This window comes from Lepus europaeus, chromosome 17 (genome assembly GCF_033115175.1).
Source record: "Lepus europaeus isolate LE1 chromosome 17, mLepTim1.pri, whole genome shotgun sequence".
NCBI lineage: Eukaryota > Metazoa > Chordata > Mammalia > Lagomorpha > Leporidae > Lepus > Lepus europaeus.
Window position 1 is genome coordinate 69,070,186 of NC_084843.1, and position 24,215 is coordinate 69,094,400.

Below are 24,215 nucleotides of genomic sequence, written 5' to 3' on the forward strand. Positions count from 1 at the left end.
TGTTCTTGGAGACATGATTTCTTTTTAATGTTTCAGATATCTTCAGCTTTTATTCAAATGCTAGAAAGGACTTTTACATTTTTCACTTTAATTTTTAACAGAATCACTTATTTTTTCATTCAACAGCAAAGTGAAAAGTTGATTTCCAAATAATGAAATCATCAACTGAAAAAAAGGTTTACTTTAGAATAAAAAATGAATTTTCTTTTGTCACTTAAGGAAATAGTTATTTTTATTTTGACTTGTGTTCACAATAGTTTCCAATAATTTGCCCTTGCTATTTTTTTAATAGAAAGCTTTTATTTGATAAATATAAATTTCAAAAGTACAACTTTTGGATTATAGTGGTTTCCCCCCATAACCACCCTCCCACCCACAAATCATCCCACCTCTTACTCCCTCTCCCATCCCATTCTTCATTAAGATTCATTTTTAATTATCTTTATATACAGAAGATCAACTCTATACTAAGTAAAGATTTCAATAGTTTGCACCCACACAGACACAGAAAGTATAAAGTACTGTTTGAAGACTAATTTTACGATTAATTCTCATAGTACACCACATTAAGGACAGAGGTCCTATATGGGGAGCAAGTGCACAGTGGCTCCTGTTGTTAATTTAACAATTGACACTCTTATTTATGACGCCAGTGATCACCTGAGGCTCTTGTCATGAGCTGCCAGGAGACATAATTGAGCATAATAGTTCTCAAGTATTGTTGTTCCCCAGTGGAGTAACCTTGGATCCCTTAATCACACCACTCCCTTCCTTTCATGAGCTGTAAAAGCAAAAGTCACCACCAAGCTGGACCTTCTCTTCAACTTGGGGTACTCACAATCCCAGGCACTTTTCTCACACTATAGTTGAACACAAAGTCTGAAAAAGAGCCAATGTTAAAATGGTCAAATGTCAAAAATGGAAGAGGTCAGCTTGACCCTAGACCTTCTAATGGCCACAGTGACTCCTGAGCTCCTTAGCTAATTTGCCGTTGTTTCTGTCTTTTCTGTCTTCCTCCCTCCTCTCCCTGCCCTCTCTTTGTATTTTGGTTGGTTTCTTCCTTTCTCTAAATTTGTTTTCCTTTTTGTGGACTTCAGATGTTGAGAGCTAGCATCATTATAATTCTCAGTTTGTGATTCATTAACATGAATTATTTTATTTCATCTTTTTTCTCCTTCATTGCTTGTATTTATACTCATTTCTCTACCTTCCCTAGGCACCCTCATAGACATTTAATATCTGTACTTGAACACATAGTGAAAAACAAAGTTTTATTTGACAAATGTCTTTTTACTTACATAAATAGTATTGTGTTATATAGCTTGATTTGTTTTATTTATTTAACCAGCTTTATTTTCCTAAAAATTTAATAATGTTGTTTGTAAATCTCTAGCCTCTTCTGACTGCTACATTCCATCATTTTCTATCAGATACCCATACTACATTTTGGTTATTTATTATTCTAGTGATGACACCTGGATTGCTTCTAACTATGATGTCATAAATTTTATCTATATGTATATATATCAATAGACATTTTAAATAGTGGACATGATCATTTTCTCAACTTATGTTTTTTTAAAACTTTTTTTTTACTTATTTGAACATTAGAGAAAGAGAGAGAGTTGAGAGAGAGAGAGTAAGCAAGTGAGAGCTAGCTCCTGTATGCCAGTTCACTCTACAAATGTCCAGGAAGGCTGAGGCCAGGGACAGGAGCCAGAAAGAACCCAGGTCTCTCACCTGGGTGCCAGGGAACCAACTACTTGAATTACCACTGCTGCCTCCCAGGGTCTGCACTGATGGGAAGCTGGAGCCAAGAGTTGGAGCTGGGAATCAAACCCAGCATTCCAATGTGGGACTCAGACTTATTTATTTATTAATTTACTTTCAAAAGCACAAAGCCCCTAGTTATTGGGAATATAGACAACAGCTAAAAATGATAATTGAATGAAAAAATGACCATTTCACCCATAAAAAGTAAATTTTAAAGTAATCACAGATCATTAAAACTATAGTAGAGGACTCAGACATCTTAACCACAAGGCAAAGCACTCACTCATAAATTATATTTTAATGAATATCCTTATATATGTATCATTAGGTTCTATATGAGAGTTTCCCTACTAAGGAGTATCATGTCTAAAGTCATAGGCATGAACATCTTTAATTTACCAAGTTTTGTTATTTTGCCCTCAAAAATGTCTTATTTGGCAAAGGTGTATAGAAGTTCCTGTTTATCCACATTACAGCTCTTGCTTGGTATTATCTGAATATAAGCTCAAAGCTCAGTTTTCACAGTCTAAGTCAGGTCCAGGTGGGTGATCATGTAGTTCTTTAATAACAACTCTTTTTGGTCTATGAAATTAAGGTGACAAACTGTTCAGTCTCCACACTCCCAACCATCAGGATGACACAGGCCTAGGGTAACCTATGTAGACATTCTTGTTCAAAAAGTGGAGAAATGGGAGGCCCAAAGAATCAATAGAATATAGCTGTTACTAAATCTAACTGGGTGAATGTTCGAAGTTCCTCCATTATGACTCACTCCTATTTCTGCCTGGAAATTTTTCCTCCATGGCTCTTAGTTACACTCTATGTGCCCTTGAAGCCACTCTTGGAGTCATCCTTTTATTTTATGAAATATGGCCTGTGTTTGTAGTTGAACAGTTTTCTCAGCTGTGTTCTGAGATTTGGTGGGGGGAAGGAAGCTCCCAAGATCTTTTTTGTACTGTTGATATTACCTTCAATCCAAGCTGGTGATGTTTCTACATATAGAATTCTGTTAAAAAATTTTGAGTCTCCTATGCATCTTTTTGGAATTTGCTCCATTAAACAAAAGTGTAGCTATAAATCTCCATGACGAGACTTTCTTTGTTTTAGGCTGCCATTTAGGGACAACAGTGGTAATCTTCCTAGAAACTCTAAAGGATCTGAGAGTCATACTCTTTTTTTTTTTTTTAAAATCTGATTAAAAGACCATTTGAGGCACTACCTTTGATCCTTCTGAAGGTCTTAATGAAGAACTTTATGGTCCCTCCCTCAGCTTCATATTTAAACCAAACTTTCTTGAGAATGTTTTGGACTCAATCTTTGTTTGGAGTCACTTATTAATTTTAGAATTGGTTGCCATTTGAAACAATTGAGAAACTTCAAAACTTACAGGTTCTGATTCTGTATCTTGGCTATTGTGAATAGTGCTATGATTACCATGGGAGTGTAGGTGTCTGCTTAATGTTCTGATTTCCATTTCTTTGTATATTTAACCAGAAGTCAGATAGGTGGGTCATGATATATCTGTTTTTAATTTTTTGAGGAACCTCCATACTGTTCTTCATAATGGTTGTTACTGATTTGCATTTTTACTCTTCAGTGTATTGGGTTCTTTTCTGCACATCCTTACTAGCATTTACTATTTTTTGTCATTTTGATAATAGCCATTCTAACGAGAGTGAGGTGATATTTCATTGTGGTTTTTATTTGCATTTCCTTATTGTCTAGTGATACTGAACATTTTTTTCATATACTAAATACATTGTCTACCTTTCACATTACTTCTGGTTACTGTTGCTAAACTTCTGTCCTCTACGTAAGACGGATCTCCTTTCTTCCAGTTTCCAATAACATTATCCTCATTTTAGGTATTCCTTGATGAGCTCCTGAAAGTCTAAACTCCTAAAGTCTGATCAAGCAATTCAGACTTTCACTGATGCTCTCTCTAAAGTCCTTTATCCACCCATTTTTTGTCAACTTACTCTCCCACATTTGAGAGTTTTGTTATGGTGTAGACACTTTTGGCATCCAACTCTATGAGATTTTTCTTGCTGCATACAAAATTATTCTAAAACTTTAAGTAGACTTAAACAGCCACCACTTATTATCTTTCATTCTTAGGTCAGACGTCTGGAAATAGCTTATCCAGTTGTTTCCCCCCTAACATCTCTCACGAAGTTGCAGACAACCTATTGGTCAGACTTGGAATCATCTCAAGGCTTCATGCTGGAAATCTTCTGCTCACTCACAGTTTTTGGTGGCCTCAGTTCCTCACTGCCTATTGTCTAGAGGGTTCAGTTCCTTGTCATGTGGACCTCTCTGGAAAAAAAAAAAAAAAGGCTGTCTGCTTCCCCTAGAATAAGAGATAAAGATAGAGAAATGAGATTATCTATCTTTCTCTAAAAGTCCAATGTGCTATCCATTGTGCCACGGAGCCACCTAAGCTATCTATCTACCTGTCTGTCTGTCTATCTATCTATCTATTATAAGATAAATAAATTAAATAAATCTTTCTCTCTGTCTCCATCCACCCAAACATCCATCCATCCATCCGGAGAATTTACCCAAGATGGAAATTGTTCTTTTATAACACTACTTTATAAGTGACATTTTGTCATTTCTACCATATGCTACTGATGATACAGACCAGCCACGATAGTGAGGAAAAACTTCTACAAGGCTTGTTGGATCAGGTCATTGGAGAGCGTAGCTATCGCAATTATGCCTTTTTATCAACACTATTAGTTAACAGTCTACTGTTTCTTCATTGATATTCAGTTGCTATCTCCAGCATTTATAAAGTTCTTACATAGCTTATGGCTTCTTCACTTTATTCCATTTGTCTATTTTTATACTTATGACTTTTCAGTATGTCATCATTTGTGGTCTTTCAATGTCTTCTTATTTATAAGGGCATGAAGAATATAGATGGTTAAACAACAGGTATATAGCCCTGTCTCTCCCAAAGGAATTTCCCTGGGCACAAAGAAGGGAGGCAATGAAGTAAAATCTCCTTGAAAATATGCTAATAACAGACCTCCCGACAAACAACTAATAGTGTTTGCCAGCAGGGGAGTTTAGCAGGGTTTCTTATCTAGGGTTGTTTATGATAAGCAAGCCCGAAGTCTGTGGATTTATGAGACATAGCTCCCTGGAAAATGTCACATAAGCCATGTAATGCTCTGATTCTATCAGATGAGCAAATGTTTCCTACCAACGCGGCAAATAGGTAATTAAATTTAGAGGCTTGCCCTAATTCAGTTTGTTGTTTTCCTCCAAGAATACTTCATAGGTGGGGTTGTAATCTTCCACAAGAGACACATAATATCTGTTTGTCTTTCGTTTTGTCACATTAACAGTCATTGCCAATAAATGCTTAGATTGATTAATTCTTAGGGGCCGCAGAGGTGGAGTTCTATCATTCCTTTTTTTATTAGCTGGGATATTCTACAAAGAGAAATTTATCTTCATCTACTTTTCGGTAATTCATTGGTATCAGTCTTATGAGAAATGCAGAATAAATGCTTTAGTTTTCCCTTTATTGATTACTTTTCAAGGGATGGGTTTGCTTTCTTTTAATGTTGACCCATTATTATTACTATTGTAGTATTAGTTTGAAATCATGGATTTAAATGTTTTATGTATTTAACTTCTGTAAATCTTTATTTATTTGAGGGAGAAGAGTGAGAGAGATTGGGCAAGGTTGGGAGATGGAGAGAACCCCCAACCACTGGTCCGTTCCTCAAATGCCTGCAATGGCAAGGGCCAGGCTGGAGCCCAGAACCCGGAGCTAGGAACTCAAACCCATTCTCCCACATGGGTGGCGGGGACCCAACTACTTGTGCCATCATCTGCTACCTCCTAGGGTCTGCATTAGTGGAAATCTGGAATCAGGAGCTAGAGTTGGGAATTGAATCCAGGTACACCAATGTGGAATGTGGGCATTTTAAAAAAGCTTTTATTTAATGAATACAATTTTCATAGGTACAACTTTAGGAATACAGTGTTTATTCTCCCCATACCCACCCTCCCACCTCCACTCACGTCCCACCTCTTACTCCCTCTCCCATCCCATTCTTCATTAAGGTTCATTTTTAATTAACTTTATATACAGAAGATCAACTCTATACTATGTAAAAATTTCAACAGTTTACATGGGATGTGGGCATCTTAACTGTCTTAATCACCAGGCCAAACCCTGTCCCACTTTAATATTTGTAAATCCTCTATAGTTACTATTTTTACTTCTGTTGAAATTGTCCCACTGTTGGTAAGTGGAAACCTCATTAAGATGACTCTTAAACATTTTAGACAGGATTCTAATATTCTTTCACAGCTTTATTATTGTTGAATATGACTAGAATTTTCTAATATGACTAGGATTTTCTTGCACATATCTGCTCCAAACTGGAAACAAAGTATTTCTTGGGGATTCCTTGTTTCTTTTAGAGGGAAATGGTGCTTAGAACCTGTAGTCTAAGTGGTAAGTTTCTTACAGTTAATTGGGTTTCTGCATAGTCTTGATAACAAACTTGATGGTCAAACTTTTAAGAAGTATTTACTTTTGATTAATTGGATCTCAGAATAATTTTAGTTTGTATTTCTTTAAATATGAGCAATTTTGAGATCATTTTCTATGGCCAAGATAATTTTCATTTTCTTTAAGTCGTCTGTTCATTTCAGTAGACAACTTTAACATTGGTGAGCTTTCTCTTCTTTCCTATTTTTGGAAGTTATTTATTTCATTAGTTCTTACAGTGGGGGGCCCTAGGATTCTCAAGACTATTTCAGGGGACATCTGAAGTAAAAATATTTCCAAGGCAATGCTTAGATAATATTTGCCTCCTTGCTGTGATTATAATATGAGTGTTCATTCACTGGAATTTTTCATGAGCTACATGACATGATATTGCAACAGATTGAATATAGAAACAGCTGTCTTTTATTAACCTGAGCATTTTGAAAAGCTATAAAATGTAAAGCAATAATAATCTCCTACTAATTTTTGTTTCCTTTTTTATGTAATTAAATTTACCAATCTGTTATGGGGTTTCTGACAGTTACCAGCAGATTCAAAGATACAAGAGAATAGTAAAGAAATACTTTAACTACTAAGGAAGTAGACTATCAGGGTGAGCAAGAAAAGTTATCTTTTGGAAACTTAAGGACTCAAGGAAGTTTCCTATGTGAGGATCCTCCTGAAAGCCGCTTAGACAGGGGAAGGGAAAGCAGGGAGGGTCAAGCCTTGCTCTCACTAACCTTGCTAACTTAAAGTAAGCAAAGTAATGCCTCAGGTGAAGATGAATGGAGGTCTAGGGGCATGCACTCTCCATTGCCGTGGGTAGTGGGCTTTGTTTACTGTTTGTGGCATGGTTTTTAGTAGCCATATGCTGTTGACCTATACTTATGCTAAGTTTTGTTTCCTAAGATGTCCTATAAATGACCTATTGTTTGCTCTTTACTTTAGCAGATCTGGGGGGAGGTCCAAGGATATTAATTACAGGATCTTATTTTTGAACTTGGAGTATTTCATCTTATGGTTCTCTGAGGAAACCTCCTGGGATCATTACTATGACTCAGTTCAGTGTTCCCTTCTCCATTAAGGGTGTGTATATGGGACCAAGTGGGGATCCTGGCTGCTTTTGTATCCTACTGACAACAGTGAAGCTCATCTCCAGTTCCATACTAGGAATCCCAACTTCCTCCCTAAACTATTGAAAAAAATCACACATGGAGGCTACTGCTGTGAAAATATTGGATTGCTTCTGAAAACCTATTTTTTTAGGACCTGATCCTTATGAGGTTAGTTTTATTCTTATGGAAAATAGCAGTTACACATTAAAGCTTTACAGCAGTCCCAAGCAGAGGGTGCATACTGCTGCAGCATTGTGGGAAACAAGCAAAAGCAGTCATCAGTTCCTGCAGTAATCAAACATTGTTATGTGACAGCTTGGGAGCAACCTTGGGAACCCAAATAGATGGGCTTCAGGATGCATTCCACAGCTGTGCCCTCAATTCTCATCATTTCTCTCCCCATGGCTTAGGAGAGAACAAACTAAAGTGCACACCAGTCTGTCATCTTCATTGCTTAGGAGATAAACCAATTCTCCAAGGATTTCTTACTCTCCAGCCCCCAGTCCTCCCCTGCAGTTTAATTTGCATTTGTATTACTCATTTGGTTATTACTTATAAAATGGCAGAGATTAGGTTTCAGAACAAAGTTGGATTTGGTGCTGGGGTTCATAACTATTTTTCAAAAATAAAATGTCTGTAATAGGCCCAAATAAGGGACAAGTACTCCTGGGAGAATGCTGACTTGGTATTACATGATCTGTTCTTCCTGCATAATTCCTGATTATGGCCATTACTCTCCAATTTTTGGATACATGTACTCCATGAAGCCAAAAGCATCACTTTGGAGGTATAATGAATGGTTACAAAAGGATTAAAAGTCAGTGAGTATTCTAGAGCTATGTTTTTTTTTTTTTAAGATTTATTTATTTATTTGAAAGGGAGAGTTACAGAGAGGCAAAGGCAGAGAAAGAGAGAGAGAGAGAGAGAGAGAGAGAGAGAGAGGTCTTCCATCTGTTGGTTTACTCCCCAAATGGCTGCAGTGGCTGGAGCTGGGCTGATCTGAAGCCAGGAGCCAGGAGCCAGGAGCCAGGAGCTTCTTCCAGGTCTCCCATGTAGGTGCAGGGGCCCAAGCACTCGGGCCATCCTCTACTGCTTTCCTAGCCCATAGCAGAGAGCTGGATCAGAAGAGGAGCAGCCGGGACTTGAACCGGCTCCCATAAGGATTGCTGGCACTGCAGGCATCGGCTTTACCTGCTAAGCCACAGCGCCAGCCCTGAGCTATGTGTTTTTAAAACAGAAGAGGGACTTTTGAAATCCGATTGATCTAGCAAGATCTTATCCTTAGGTTCGGGCCACCCAATGTTATCCAAACCAAGAGAGAGATTTGTAAACTGGGTCTTGAATTTACAGTTGGAGATTCTCTTTGATGGATTCTAACACTTAAACCCACTGTCTTGGACATTGTTTTCTGAGATGTGGCTCTACTTAGAGAAGGAGTCAATAGTCGGAGCCAGGTGAAATGGACTCCGGGTACGGTGATTTGGCTACTTTTACAAGTCTCTCAGGAGGCAGCTTCCGCTGACAGGGAGCCTTTGCCTTCCATTATAGCAATGTGGAAGCAGCATTCAACTGCACTTGCAGTGCAGCCCTCCTCTGTGAACTGTCACTGATCAATAGACCTCAACAATTATTCTGCAGTCACAAAGAGTGGCTCTCAGGTTTTCATCAGAATCATCCCCTTGTGTCCTTCTAGATTTGTGGTGCTTAGGGGTTGAAAGCCCATAATTAAATGTTCAGACAAGGAGACCTGGTTGATCTATTTCAACACATGCCATCTGTAGGCTTTGGGTCCATTAGGGTAGTTTCCTCTTACATAGTTCCCTCTCACAGTCAATAAGGCTGACAGGTGCGAACTCTGGGATATTGTAGATAGGGCAGAATATAACTTTGGAGGCTTGATCATGAAAGACGATGTCCTCAGTCTTGCTTTCATGGATCACTTGCACAGGAGGAAAGCAGAGGATGCTCAGCAACCCTTACAGAGGGTTACAGCTGGGAACTAACATTACCAGCCAATCGCTGCGTCAGTGAACCATCTTGGACAAGAAGCAGCCAGTCCCAATCAAGCTGTCAGAAAACCACAGTGCTGTCTGAACTGCAGCCTCAGGAGAGACCCTGAGCTAGAACCACCCAGCTCAGCCACTCCTGAATTTCTAACCCACAGAAACTTTGGGGTAACACCTATATTGTTTTAAGCTGCAGAGACTTGGGGGTGATTTGTTATGTAGTAATAGATAACTTACGCAGTCTAAAGGTACCTGATAAATCATAGACATTATTGTAGTCTAGATTAGATTTTAGTTTCTGTTGGTCTTGTTTTGATATGGGAGAAGTGCCAAGACAATCAGGGATACCTGTTGAAGCATTTTCGTGTGGACCATTTCTCTAAGTGGCTAATTTGTCTTTCAGTAGTGATTTTCATTAGCTTCACTTCTCTTGTGATACCTTAATATAGTTAATTTGAAAAGCGGCTACACCACTTATTTATGCCAGAAAGATTGGTTTGGCAGTTTTAGGATAAAAAAAAAATACTAGGATGTATGTAAAAGAGAAGAAATAGAACATTTAATGTAAAGTGCAGGCCAGCCCTTTGTCCTTGGTTATGTGTTCTGAGACAAGTGCCCCGAGAGAGTGTATTAGTTCATTTTCCATTGCTACAACAACACACCTGAAGCTGGGTAATTTGTAAAGAAAAGAGGTTTATTTAGCATTGGCAGGGGCAGACAACCCCAGTGACCTAATTACTTTGTATAGAGGCTCCCCTCCTTAAAGCTTCCACCCCCTTTCAATATTAGCAGGCTGATGACCAAGTATCCAATAAAAACCCAACCCACATGATGCCAGCCTTAGTGAAGTACACACTCCTAGCTATGCCATAGTGAATAGCATCCAAGAGGGAAAGATCACATGGCAAGACAGGAAGCCAGAGGTAAGAGGGGCCAGTCTTGCTCTTTCATAGTAACCCTTTCTTGTGGGAACTAATTGGGTCCCATGGGAGCTACATTAATCCATCCCGAGGGCAGCCCCTCCAATGACCTATTACTTTGTATAATAGGCACCACCTCTAAAACCTTCTACCATATTTCAACATCACTACACTGATGGCCAGTACATGAAACTTTGCAGACAAACTCAAGCCAAATGCAGAACATAGCAGAGGCCATGATTGTGAGACAGATTATGTAAGAAACTGAAACAGATTAAGATAATGAAGAACACTATAGATTTATATTCCAGTTAGTAATTCAACTTTTATTACCATTTGGGAAATTGACTTATCTCTGAAATATAACTAGGTTGCAACATTGAGTGAATAGGCAGAGAATTTTACCTATAAATATGTAAAAGAAAATACCTAGAATATATTGGGAGTATATATACCTTGGGAGATAAGGTATACAGGAAAATAGCTCTTGGGATGTCTTCCAGCTATAACTTCTAAGTTCTCCCAGCCTGACACAGGGAGAGTCCCATAAAAGATGCTGTAGTAATAGCACAGAGTCATGATATTCTGGGATATGTGCCAGGTTCAAACTGTAGCCCCATTTCTTGCCAACTCTGTGGGATTGAGGAAACTAACTTCTATGTAAATGAGATTTGCTATGTGAAAACAGAGTATCACCTCAAGTCTTCAGGTTTTAATAATGTGATCTATGTGACTCTGTGTTCCTTGCAGGGTCTAACACAGGGGAGGGAGGAGGAAGAAGGATGGAAGTGTGGGTGGGAAGAATCACTATGTTCCTAAATTTATATATATGAAATGCATGAAGTTTGTATACCTTAAATAAAAGGTTTCTAGGTTAAAACAGAATAAGTAAAACTAATATGGAAAGCCAAAAAAAGAAAAAGAAAAAGAAAAAGACTGAAGCTGAATGACTAGAGATTGAAATAGCTGAGGATTTGGCTGCTGAGTAAAAGACTTTTGTTGAGTTCCTTATCATGGAATGTGTGGTTCATGTGAAGAAAGGTCCCCAGATCTCCTGTCATCTGTGGTTACACAGACTTTGGTTTGTACTTCCATGATTGTACCAACTGGTCTGTATCACATTAATATCTTTATGAGCTTCTGGATCCTCACTAGATTTTGAAGTTCCTTTGGATAAAGAGTGTGTCTTATTTATGATGAATTTAAAAATATTCTAAATATTCTCAAGGCTTGGCACATAGTAGGTTCTTCATAATGATTTGATAAAGAAATGAATGTCACAGACTTTTAAACAGTGCTTATTCGAGTCATTGACACTGCTATGTATTTTCTACAGCCAAGCAAGCATGCAGCAATTGTTAGTTCAAAAAAAATTTTAAAAGAAAAAAAAAAGAAATGAAATAGATGATACATAAAAAGTCAAAACACATCACGGTTTGCAGTGATTCTAATTATGTGGAGCATAATCAATGCAGATGAATGTGCTTTTATAAAAAGTCCCACAAGCCTGTGCTTGCATGAACTGCCCTCAATAATTAACCTACACGTTGGATGTTGTTGGCACAAACACTTCTGCAGCAGTTAATGTATATGATATTTTTGGGCCTGTGTGAGGCTGTGCAGGGGGAAGGCCAGGTTCACAGTGAAGTACAATAATAATGGACATAGAGCATCAGATGGAGGAAAAGAGCCTGCCCGATAACTGACACAACTCAGGGCCAGCTAATTAAAAGTGCACTCTCATTAAATGCTGAAATTGAAATGTTAGAAAATGGCTGAAATAATTTAATTCATTAAAAATTGTAAGGAAATTACAACAACAACAATACCTTTCTCTTTGCACAAAGCAAACCAAGTGGACTAAGGTTAAAATATGAATTAAATCACAATTTTATCCTTAGAGATTAACAATGTGGCATTGCTTGAAGCATTATTTACTGAGAAAGGGAGTCTGAAGGGAACTAGGAAAGAAAACAGTACTGTTTCTATCCTTTCCCCAAATTCTTAAAAGAATAGTATTTCTTCAGAATGCTCTTCCAAATGATCTTCCTGGTTCAAAGAAGTTTGGAGAATAGTTAATGATATGCTATCCTTTGGGAATAGTGGATCTTTTTTTTTTTTTTTTTTTGGACAGGTAGAGTGGACAGTGAGAGAGAGAGAGAGAAAGGTCTTCCTTTGCCATTGGTTCACCCTTCAATGGCCGCCATGGCCAGCGCGCTGCGGCCGGTGCACCGCGCTGATCTGATGGCAGGAGCCAGGTGCTTCTCCTGGTCTCCCATGGGGTCCCAGGTACTTGGGCCATCCTCCACTGCACTCCCTGGCCACAGCAGAGAGCTGGCCTGGAAGAGGGGCAACCGGGACAGAATCCGGTGCCCCGACCGGGACTAGAACCTGGTGTGCCGGCGCCGCAAGGTGGAAGATTAGCCTAGTGAGCCGCGGCGCCGGCCAAGTGGATCTTTCTTGATGTCCAGTGGATTAAACATAATCATTACAGGCTCATTCTGTGGGTTGGGGGATAAAAACCACACAGAAACAAATTCAGAAAGGAGTTTAGAAGACTTCAATTAATTCCTAATTGCCAGATTCCACTCAAGAATTGGAAGTAGCTAGAAAGATCCATATCAAATTCTTTATTTTCATACCTATATCCACATAGTTTGGCTAATAGCATGGTTTTTTGGATTCAATTGGTTTGGAGCAGATCTCTGTTATGAGATTTCGGGTAAGTTAAAAGATACTGAACCTCTCTGTAACTCAGTTTTCTTATTAGCAAAATTGGGAAAATACCAAATTTGTGGTTCACTGTCAGAATTAATACAGGTAAAGTTTTTTTAGCTTGACATATTACAGACCTAATTCTGTGATTTAGAAATAAATCTGCATGTATATAAAATTTATCTTACTGTTTTGATAGTTGCATTGAATTTACTTTTATAAATTTAAGAGTTTGGTGATTTTTTTTTTTTTTTGACAGGCAGAGTGGATAGTGAGAGAGAGAGAGACAGAGAGAAAGGTCTTCCTTTATGCTGTTGGTTCACCCTCCAATGGCCGCCTTGGCTGGCGCATCACGATGATCCAAAGCCAGGAGCCAGGTGCTTCTCCTGGTCTCCCATGTGGGTGCAGAGCCCAAACACCTGGGCCATCCTCCACTGCCTTCCCGGGCCATAGCAGAGAGCAGGCCTGGAAGAGGGGCAACCGGGATAGAATCCAGTGCCCCAACCGGGACTAGAACCCGGTGTGCCGGCGCCGCAAGGCGGAGGATTAGCCTGTTAAGCCACAGCGCCGGCCGTGAGTTTGGTGATTTTTAAAATATAATTTATAATGGAAAGTATGTCATGAAACTCATAAAGCATAGATGAACAATTGCTAAGTTTAACTACATGCAAATTAACATCTATGAGGAAGAACAAACCTCATGACCAATGTTAGAGAATAAGTGGCAAAATTGGAAGAAAACTATTATTCTTAGGAAAAGACACAACTTCTTTAAAATCCAAATAATTTTTTCCAAATAGATTAACTCAAAGACCAAGTAGTTTCAATCACTCAGACACACACCCACAAATTGCTCATTTGCAAAGGAAATCTGTGAAACATTGTTTTTCCGTAAAAAAAAAATCAGTGAATATCAGATGGATTTCAGTTAATATATAAGTATGTATAATGTATGAGTATGTATAAGAAAACAGAACTACTAATGCACTATTTATGCATGTGTTACAGAACTCTCAACAGCCTAGGCCCAGTTGTGGATGTGCTGCCAACCAACCACCGACACTAGGTTGTTGGAAGAAAGTAGTTTATTTGCAGTGTGTGGAACAAGGAGTCAGGCAGGCATCATTCAGTTCCCAAACTCTTCATGGGATTAAGGACAGTGAATTTGCCCATTAAATTTGGCAGTGCATAATCAGCTCCTGTCCAGGTCTCTGGTTGGTTCACAGTGTATGTGGACTTTGTTTGATTGATTGTCCAGTGATAGGAGGCCAGCCTATTCTTTTGTGCAGGCAAAGTAGGCTTGTAGCCCAGCTAGGGTCAAGGAGTAGATTGGGTATCATTTTGTTTGATTAGAGCCTAAAATTCCTGTGAAACCTCTCAGAATAGAGTCTGGCATAGAGATATTGACTATAGAGGTGATAATTGAGTTCTAAGTCTATGATTTCGGTCTTTCAGAGGTTAGTCTTACCCTTGTGCCACTCCTGTGGTTTAGTGAGTTTATTTTAGCAGGGAGTTGACTGTATTCATAACAGTGGAGAGAGAGGATCTGCAAGCTGAAGGAAAGAAACTGTGCCCTGATGAAGTGGACATCAAAGGCACTAAGGGTAGAGGCTCAGTTTCAGAGGTTAGCAGGTGCATGTTTTCTTGAGGTGCAAAATATGAATTTAAATTAAAATTTCAGAAAGAGCACATTGAACCGAGAATTCCACTTTTAAGATTCTCCTGATCTAGTGATGTGCTTGTGCACATGCATAAAGATGTATGGATAAACATGTAGCACTATGTTTTGTACCCAAGAACTGAACATAGGATACATAAGGCTCTGAAAAGCTATGCTTTGCAGTAATTTTTTTTTTTTAAACTAGCATTTAAAACTGTGGGTCATTGAATTTTACTTGCAGATCAACATCCATCACTATGAATAGGAAATAGAATTGTGTAAAACACACTCTGGTAAATACTCAGCCTTTCCCTGGAGCTATTTGAGAATTTTATACAGAAAGTATACAAAGACCATGAAGCTCAGCCTTGAGCAGGTGCTGTACGGTCTTTGTTTCTGGAGGAAGTTCTGCCCTTGCTCCTGCTCCTGGAAGAGGACAAAGGGATGATTTTTTTTTTTTAACCCTGGTGGAAAGTAGGATACTTTAAGATTTACACGAAGAGGAGGAACAGAATCCCCTTACCCACGGAATGGAGAAATTAGCCAGAGCGCATTCCTCTCCCCTACAGAAGAAGAAAAGCCACATCCTCCACAAACTCATGGCTTTCCTTGCACCTGTCAGCTTCGTTGAGTGACGAGCCCGTCCAAAGCAACACAGACATGCAAAGTCCTTTACTTTTGGTTGTGCATGGTGTGAAGACGCAGCACCAGCACGAGGGACATCTGCTGTCTCTCTGAGCTCCACAGAGAGGGTAGGGGTCAGCCACCTGCTCACTGCAGGGTACAAAAGCCTGAAGTTGCCTGTCTAAGGGAGATGGGGGAAAGTGTGGAGGAGATGGAAGAAGGGTGGGGCCAGAGTTGCCTGCCCTGGGACCCACGGAGGAGTGGGGGAGGCCCAAATCAGAGGCTGCATCAGGGGAAACTCTCCCGTTCTTCCCAGGGAGCACCCCAGCATCAGGTAGTATGCACCGGTCAGGCTGTGGGTGGCCAGGAGCAAAGTCAGGGACCATGGAAGGGGAGGGAGCACTGAGGAAAATCCTTCAGCTCCCTCAGCACCTCACAAAGATCCAGGCATCCATAGCCTGACAGCAGAGGAATTCACATCTGGGGAGCCCTGATGGTCACCTAGCAACCAAAACCTCCAACTTTGCCCAACCACTCACCAGACTGACTCAGCCCCTATTCCCACCGCCCACAGAACTCTGAAGATAGGCCAATAGGAATGATCCACACAACCCAGGGAGTAAACAAGATGAAGCTGAAAGGGCCCCTGAATGTGGCTTGGGACTTGAGAACTGAAGATTTTTTTTTTTTTTATTTGACTGAGTTAGACAGGGAGAGATAGAGACCATCTGTCGGTTCACTCCCCAAATGGCTGCTACAGCTGGCGCTGCGCCGATCCGAAGCCAGGAGCCAGGTGTTTCCTCCTGGTCTCCTATGCGGGTGCAGGGCCCAAGCACTTGGGCCGTCCTCCACTGCCTTCCAGGGCCACAGCAGAGAGCTGGACTGGAAGAGGAGCAACCGGGACTAGAACCCGGTGCCCATATGGGATGCCAATGCTGCAGGCGGAGGGTTAACCAAGTGAGCCACGGCGCTGGCCCCTGAAGATGTTTTTATGAAATTATATTCTTGGTGAAGAATTCTACCTGGCTGCTGTTTCGTGACATGTTAGAGCTGTTAGCATCTTGAAGGGTGACATCAGTTGACAGGCATTTCTGACAAGTGATAAGAGGAGTTGCAGATTCCTGATAGGGCAATGACATTGGGTTCCTTACAAACAAATTGGAACCCAGGACAGTAGATTGCACAAAGAGAGAATTTGGTAACTTCTACCTCTAATCTTCTGATGTGACCATTGCCCACAGTGAGAAAGAGATTTTTCACCAGATGCGGCTCTAGTGGTATTTCTGTCATTCTGACCCTTTGGGATTTTATTTGTTCAGACAAATCTACCTGACATGGAGGATACATTTGTGGTTTTGTGCATTTTCCTTCATTAGTTTGTTCCAGAATCTGCAACCATTTCTGCCTCAGTTTCTCCTAAGTGGTTTGGAAGGAAGCAAGAAATCACTCATTTCATGAGCTAAAGAACTAAAGCTAGAGGAGACTGTGCATATTTTATGTTAAAGAGAGACAAGAAAAAGTTATTTAGTGTGTTATCTTTGAGTAGACCATGAGGTTGCTTAATTTTTCATCTTAACAACTTACTTTTTTCTCTGGGACAGTGACTACTTGAGGGAAATGATAAATCCATATCCGCCGATGGGTTTCCTGTTTATAGTTGATATTTCTCCATTGAGATGAAACAGCTGTCAATTCTAAGCCACAGCCCTCAAGCAAGGCCCCACGGCATTCTAAAGGAAGCATATACTCCTGGCACTTTCCAGCTGTCAGCCTTGCCACTCACCTTCCTTGCATTTTATTATAGATGCTTTGGCCAGGATTTTATAATGTGGAAGCAGGTGAGGAATATACTTGTTCCTTGTGGCAAAACACCACGTTGGTGGAGAAGATGGAGGGAAATCACAGTGGCAGCTGGAGAAAATCCTTTTGCCTCAAGAAGCTCCAATTCAGTCATCTCTGCAGGCAGTGAAGCCTGGTGGCTTTGCAAGCTGGGCAGCCCTGACTTTGACTCTTGGCATCCCTGTTTGCCAGTAATAAGACTTTGAACGTGATTTTTGGTAACAGTAAGCCTCAGTTTCTCCTAACTGAAGGTAGGATACTATATGCTTGTCATTGGGTCATGGTGAGGGTTACGTGAATTACTATGTGTGTATGTCTTGGTGCAATCTTGGGGTGAAGTACTTATCTGGTATTGAAGTCAGGAACTGAGTGCACACTGTGGTTTGAAGATTAGGCATATCTATCATGCAACAAGTGGCATCTTTCAGGGGGTTAGAAGAGATCCACCTGCAGTGAGGAGGATGAGAGCTGGCATGGCTGGGAAGCTTGGTGGCAGCTCTAAGTGATTACATCATTGTCTACTAGTCATGGAGATGAATGGACATGCTGGAGAAGGTGGAGCCTAGACGAGGGACAGAATTTAGGAACATCAGAGTGATGTCTGGAAATTATGGTAAGAACAAGGCAGTGTATTCCAGTCTTGTAAGGAATGAGCACAGGGGACACTACACAGGAAGAGACTATGCAGACTATGGACGTGTCTCCCCTTATTAATTGGTTTAAGAACAGGGACTAATCTGTTTTTACAGCTGGGAACAGATAAAAATCTAATCTAAGCTGCACTAGCATTCTTTAAGTCTCTCATCAGCTGAGGAGTATGGGGCATGAGGCAAGGATGGGAACGCCAGAGGGATTTGGAGGGATTTGTGTGGCTCCCACTGGGTAGGAAGGATGAGGCAAAGCTGTGTAGAGAACCAAGCAGGTGTTGCAGACTTTGAGCCCATACAATTGCTGAATAATATTGCAGCTTTCACGTTCCTGTTTTACATCATTGAAATTAAATTGTCCTGTAGGTAAGGGTACCTACCAAAAATGGCCAGTAGATGGGTTATAATTAGAAGGGTTCCATGTTCTCTAACCAAGGCCCCTGTGTCAAATGCTGTCTCTTTTTTAGGGTCTCTTCTGCCCTTTGGAAATATCCCTCTGCAGGGAGCTGGCATTGTGGCATAGCAGGTAGAGCTGCTCCTTGTGATGCCAGCATTCCATATTGGCGCCAGTTCATGTCCCAGCTGCTCCACTTCTTATCCAGCTTCCTGTTAGTGGCTTGGGAAAAGCAGCGGAGGATGGCCCAGGTGTTTTGGTCCCTGCATCCATGTGGGAGACCCAGAAGAAGCTCCTGGCTTCGGTCTGGTCTAGCCCCAGATGTTCTGGCTATCTGGGTAGTCAACCAGCAGATAGAAGATCTCTCTGTCTCTCCTCTCTCTTTCTCTTTCTTTCTCTCTCTCTCTCTAACTCTGACATCCAAATAAATAAAGCTAAAAAAAGAATTATCCCTCTGGAGGAAGGACCTTTCCCTGCTCTGCATAGGGGATGGACTTTCAGGCAACACTGGCCTTTATGGCAGACAAAGTTTGCCTGTTTCTTCTCAGGTATGGTTTGCTTCAGCTGGATGTGAAGTGCATCCCTGAAGAGCCATAGCTGTCCTGTCTTTGCAGACGTGCCCTCTGCTCTCACTTTGTAGATTTATGTGGCCTGCCAGAATTTTGGCTCCTTTCCTCTTTAAATCCAGTGATCTCGTTTCTGCATCACAGATTTTAAATATGGTTTCTCTCCAGATATACATGATTAAAATTCAGAACACATACAAACATCATGTTAGTCAGGAGAGTATAGTTTTTTTTGAAAGATAAAAAGCTGATAAATCATGTATGTATCTTATGGTTGCAATAATAGCTATACTAATGTTTATGTCAAATCTCAAAGGAGAACAAATAGCTGAGCTAATGGTGTGTAACAAAGACTCTCCCAGTGTGAAATACAATAGGACTTGTTAGTGTATAATGTAGGGGACCTGGGGAAAGATGGAATTTGAGTTATCTGGGATAAGCTGATCCACTATTTTTTAAAATAGCAGGAAAACAGCAGTTGCTTTGAATTTAGCATAATTTAAAACCAATAGCCAATGAAGTTTTACTTTGTGGATGTGAAGTTTCAAAAATGAGAAGACATTTTGGTCTATTTATAGCTTTCAGTTTCCATAGGTCAATTGTGTGTGTGTGTGTGTGTTAATGTCTCTGTGTTGTGCATATGTAAAAATATGCAAGTGTGTTATAAATACAGCCGCATGCTGCATAATGCCTTTTAGTCAACCACAGACTGCCTCTATGATAGTATGTACTATAGAGCTCTAGTGTGCAATTGGCTGTCCCATCTATGTTTTATGTTCACACGACAATGAATTTGTCTAACATTGTATTTTTCAGAACATGACCCCATCATTAAACAATGCATGACTGCATATGTTTGAAAACAGTATTGCTATTTACCTGATTGGATAATTAAATTGAGTCAAATTACGAAAATTTGTTTCTAAACTGTAAATATTAAACTGCTAAGAACAGATACTACACTTGATCTTAGCCAAAAGGCTGAGAAGTGATTTAAACTGTAAATATTTAAAATCACCTTTTTAGTTTGGAAAAATATATAGTGTGGAGATATTGTATATCTTGTTTTATAGATTCATTTGATTTTGGATAGGAGTGATTTATTTTCTTTGAATTATACATTTAAAACAGCCCAAACTGTGAACATTAAAGAGAAAAATGTTACCCATGCTTCCTTGCAAGGAAGGGCACACATCCTATGGGACAGTTTTTGTGACATAAGGCCAGGAAAGAGCATTTCCAGCACTGTTGTGAATTCTTTAGAAAAGCATGCTGAGCCATCTACTTTTTGTTTGTTTTGGGTTCACTGATGGGCCACACAGATGAGAGGTATAGCAAATTCCCATTTGAAACTACTTCATATGCCTGTTTCTTCAGTTGATTTACCATAACTGCGTGTATTAAGAGCTGTGGTTTGTGAATGGAGTTCAAAATACTTATATAGGATAAGCTCTGTAAAGGCAAGGCCACAGGTTTTTAACTCCCAGAGTTCCATTGGCTGCTCTCAAATACCATAGAGTTGGTGAAATATGTAATGTAAAGATAATCTGGAGATGAGAAAACCAGGGGTACTGATTAGGCCAGTAATAATCTCAATGGCTATTTGCAGATATAACCCAATCTCTCTAACCCAAAAGGCAGTGGAGGGACAGGTGTTTGATGCAGAGGTTAAGACACTGCTTAAGATGCCCACATCTCATATCAGAGTGCCTGGGTTCAAGTACTGGCTCTGCTTCCCATTCTAGCTTATTGCTGATGAAGGCCCTGGGAGGCGGTAGATGACAGCTCAGATAGTGTGGTCTCTGCCAGCCCTGTGAGAGATCTGGATTGAGTTCCTAGCTCCTGACTTTCTATGGTCCAGCCCTGGCTGTTGCAGGAATTTTAGAATTGAACCAGGGGAAGGAAGATATCTCTCTCCCTCCCTCGCTCTCTCCTTCACTCCATCTTTTTTCTACTTTTCAAATAAATAAAAGAAAATTATATTTATAATAGGTATATGTATATAAGACACTGTCCCCCATGAGAGAATCCCAATACTATACTTGTAGCTTTCTAATGAGAGGATAAATCTGGCATAAACCTATAATAACCTCTTTATTTTAAATGTTAAATATGTATGTTTTCCTAGAAAACTATGTCCTTGAGTTATTATTTTGGAACTTTTTTTTCAGTTACTCTGTGGTCTTTCAAAATTGACATTTAAATATTCTTTAATTAAGAAATTAAAAAAATCTACATGTAAGTTATGGTTTTGTTTTCTTTCACTTTTAGCCCCTAGAAGAGGGTCACTGTTCTAGTAAAACTGGTATTCTGATCATTATGAGCATCTTCTCAATTCCTCACCCATGGATTCTCAAAGTCCCTTCTTTTTACATCCATTCTGAATACTATTGATTCCCTCCCTAATCTAGCAGGGTAGCCTACATTCCAGGGACAATGTATTGATCTACTATGGTATAATTATCCTGCCTACGAAGATCTATGCCAGCTCTAATTTTACTTTATATTTTCTGTTCCTCCATGACAGGATACATAGGGCTTCTGAGACTCAGATATAAAGTTATTGATTAAAAATTATTTAATATATCTCTAAAATCATTAGTCTGTGACAGAGTCATCCTTTTTGCAGAATGCTTCCTAAAAGTTCTGGAATCTTGCAAAACTGGGTCGAGTTGCTTCCCTTTTCCACAGCTCTCTCCACACTCAGCAGGTACACGGTGCCTCATTCCTAGCCAATGATGTGCTACTAAATATTTAACAACTCTTCTTCTGGGAGCAAAACCATAACAACCAAACAAATCCCTTATGGATAGCATTTTCCAGTTTCTGTAATGTGAATACTTTCACCATGGCTGACTCCAAACCATCAGAGTGGAGGTTACAGGACATGGCATTGGGAAGAAGTCCTCCCAATTGCCTCTTGAGAGCGGGTGTGAGCTGGCTCCAGCACTCTACCACTCCTAGCATAAACGCCCCATCTGCTTTTCTGCTTCAAGTTCTGGAAGACTACTGCACTTGAAGTGATTCAAACTTCATTTCCTTTCGTCCACCCCTGGGAAACTCGTTGGCTGTAGTGGAGAATCTGTCCTCTCGTGTCACTATGTGGTGGCATATTATCTGTGCAATATTATTTCACAGATATTTAGCTAAATACTTTCCCCAATGCTGTCTGCAACTTGAGTCTGGAGTTAGTCCCGGTTATCATTGCTGGTTGAATCAGCTGGTTTTCAACCGAGGATCATGTTTCCACCCAGAGAACCTCTGTCAGTGTCTGGGGACATTCAATTGCCAAAACTTGGGGGAACGGCATCTAGTGAGCAGAGTGGAAATGCTGCTGACATTCTAAAATGCACAGGGCAACAAACATAATAAAGAATTACTTGGCTCCAAATGCCAGTAGTGTTGAGGTTGAAAATCCCTGATCTAGACAGATCTAGGCATGCCACAGGAATAGCTATGGCCTACACTGCAACCCTCACTGTACAACTTCTCTTTGGAATTTCTTACCATGTACTCCAGGTACTATGAGCATGTAAGGTACATTTGATCCCAGCACATTCAGTTTTATGATATCTTATATGGAATTCAGGCAAGAGTTATTCATGGAAGTACTTGGGTAGCAGTGTTTACCACAGCTTGCCTTGATGTTCTCGCTATTGGTACTTGAACCCACCAATGCTAGTGGAGGTCCCCAGGGATGGATATTCACTATCCAATTAGTCATCAACTACCTGGTTATGTGGGATGTCGCAGATGGCTTTGGGCTGTAAGGTCTTTGATCTCTTTTGCCATTTGAACCAAATAGACCTGTGTCTCTTCTGTCTCCGAGATGATTCCCTGGATTTGCGTATCTGGTTGTTATATCCTCACTGTGCCCTTATCTAGAAGAAGTTTGGAGAAAGTCTTGTCAAAGTTTCCTTTCTATTTAAAGAGCAGCAGCCAGTGATTCAACAGGGCATACTGCTGTCCAAAACTACATTTTTCTGTTAAATCTTGTAAATTTCCATGGCTTTCTTGGCACATACTTCCACCTGGAAATACTGCATTACAAGAGAAAATTCCCAAGAGCCCTTAGCCATTCTGGAAACGTAGAACAGTATTACTCTCCTTGTCTGTAAATGTCTCCTGATGTCATTTAGTAATTTTCCTAATCTCAGAATTTAAGTATTTGATTCGTTTTTTTCCTGCCAACCTACCAGAACCTAGAAGGCAAGCTGTTTTCTCTCCTGCAATCTTTATCTCACCAAGACTCACAAAAAGACTGCACCATTTAAATAAACTTTATAGCTTAAATATTATTTCATTTTGAAAAAGAGTGACTAGGTTCTCCTGATTTTCAAAGAATTACGTTTTATTTTTCAATCTGGATATAGTTTTTCTTTTTTTTTATTTTTATTTTTTATTTTTGACAGGCAGAGTGGACAGTGAGAGAGAGACAGAGAGAAAGGTCTTTCTTTTGCCATTGGTTCACCCTCCAATGGCTGCCGCGGTAGGCGCGCTGCGGCCGGCGCACTGCGCTGATCTGATGGCAGGAGCCAGGTGCTTCTCCTGGTCTCCCATGGGGTGCAGGGCCCAAGGACTTGGGCCATCCTCCACTGCACTCCCGGGCCATAGCAGAGAGCTGGCCTGGAAGAGGGGCAACCGGGACAAAATCTGGTGCCCCGACCGGGACTAGAAACCCGGTGTGCCAGCGCCGCAAGGCGGAGGATTAGCCTAGTGAGCCGCGGTGCTGGCCATCAATCTTGATATAGTTTTTCATTTATAGTAAGAATCACCAAGCTGATGGGTAAAATAGCAAAGTAGCAGAGTGAGCTGAAGATAGGCACAGAGTCTGTTAAACGGTCTCATCTTTTTAGGTCTTTGTTTCACTGTTCCTTAGTACTAATGCACAGCGTTCTTGTGACTTGCATGGATCATTTCCTGTCTCTTAAGCATTCCCATGTTTGAACAGTGGCCATGACAAGCAGATTCATTATGTAGCAGGTGAGCTAAACTGTCTTTCTGAATGTTTTGGAGTTTTTTTTTTTTTTTGTCCTATATGTGAATGATTTTGACCTCACAGAACCCCAGAAATGATATCAAGCATCCCAAAGATCAATTTGAGAACTACTGGCTTAACCTAAAGATGTCAGTCTGTCCTTAATGTGTTGTACTATCCGAATTAACGGTAAAACTGCTACTCAAACAGAACTCTATACTTTGTGTGTCTGTGTGGGTGCAGTATGTTGAAATCTTTATTTAGTATATACTAAGTTGGTCTTCTGTATATAAAGATAATTGAAAATGAATCGTGGTGAGGAGTGGGATGGGAGAGGGAGTGGACGATGGGGTGGTTGCAGGTGGGAGGGAGGTTATGGGGGGAAAAGCCGCTATAATTCAAAAGTTGTACTTTGGAAATTTATATTTATTAAATAAAAGTTGAAAAAAAGATCAGCCATGT

General features: G+C 40.2%; 1 non-coding gene across 1 annotated transcript; it reads right to left on the reverse strand.

Moving 5' to 3' along the window:
- Nucleotides 1–19,585: 19,585 nt before the first annotated feature.
- On the reverse strand, nucleotides 19,586–19,768 carry LOC133776455 (U2 spliceosomal RNA). Its single transcript, XR_009868400.1, has one exon. It is a non-coding gene; the product is annotated as a U2 spliceosomal RNA (small nuclear RNA).
- Between the last annotated feature and the right edge of the window lie 4,447 nt (nucleotides 19,769–24,215).